Source organism: Austrofundulus limnaeus, unplaced genomic scaffold (assembly GCF_001266775.1).
Source record: "Austrofundulus limnaeus strain Quisiro unplaced genomic scaffold, Austrofundulus_limnaeus-1.0 Scaffold164, whole genome shotgun sequence".
Classification (NCBI taxonomy): Eukaryota; Metazoa; Chordata; class Actinopteri; order Cyprinodontiformes; family Rivulidae; genus Austrofundulus; species Austrofundulus limnaeus.
This window is the reverse complement of record NW_013952566.1, coordinates 947352-948466: the sequence shown is the minus strand read 5'-3', so window position 1 is coordinate 948466 and position 1115 is coordinate 947352.

The window sequence follows — 1115 nt, the reverse complement described above, 5'->3', positions numbered from 1 at the left end:
TATTTTTTTTTTTTCTGTGCAGATAACTTCCTTTGCTATAATTCTTTTAAACAAGTATATCAAAGCTCCTCAGTTGAAAACACTAAAATGACAGAAGAGCTGTTTAAAAACTTCTTTCCTCAGAAAGTCTTCAGTCCTAAGAACACTAAACTGTAACTTTTAATAAGGTCATGTACACAGTTTACTCCTATTTAAARTAAAATGTTTGACCTGTAAGCAGAAAGCTTATGGATGTTGGGTAACATCTAGGTGTGGAAAGGTTTTTGTAGCAATATTTTTACTCTCTATTTCAAAGAAGTGGATGAGGAAATTTTACTCAAGCAGCTCCTGAAACTGTTAACCTGACTGAGAACATTTGTATACAGAACAATGTAGCCTACTTATTAAATTACATTTTTATTGAGATTTTTTTGAACAACCAAAATGTTTTGCATCAACCAGATTTTGTCAACAGGTTGTGTGCTGGACAACCTGAAAAAAAATCCTTATGTCTACCCCTGTTGATGTATTGTGTTTTTCTGTAAGACTAAACCTGTTGTATCTGTGATTTTTTTTATCGTCCTGTGTGAGGGTCTCTGTCTTTGAAAATCAGTGACAATCTTCAAGTCCTGCCATGTGAACCAGCCATTAGTTCACTATTATTTCAGAAAATTTAGCATGTAGTCCAACTGGTTCTTCTGATTGTATATTAGGGGTGTAAGAAAATATCGATACACTGAAATATCGTGATATTTCATTTCCCGATACTGTATCGATATTCTAAAGCACTGTGTCGATTTTTATTGAGGTTTAAAATGTCAACCTTCTTGCCAGCCATTCACTTTTATGTTGTAGTTCAGCCTCTGACCACTAGTTGGCAGCAGTGAGACAGCCATTTGGCTCCTCTACCTCTTGAGCACCAGAGAGTAAGAGAGCATTAGCATTGTGAGTAAACATTAGCTTCATGCTCCGATAGCTGAATCTGAGCYGAAAAGACKGACACCCTCTGTCTTCTAAGCTGAGGTAAGGTTACGAACAGTTACTTATTTGTCAGAATGTCTGTATTTTAAGACAAATTAAGTGTCTTGTGCGCTCTTTTTCTGAATGTATTCAGCCTTCAAGTTGCGCATATAGCG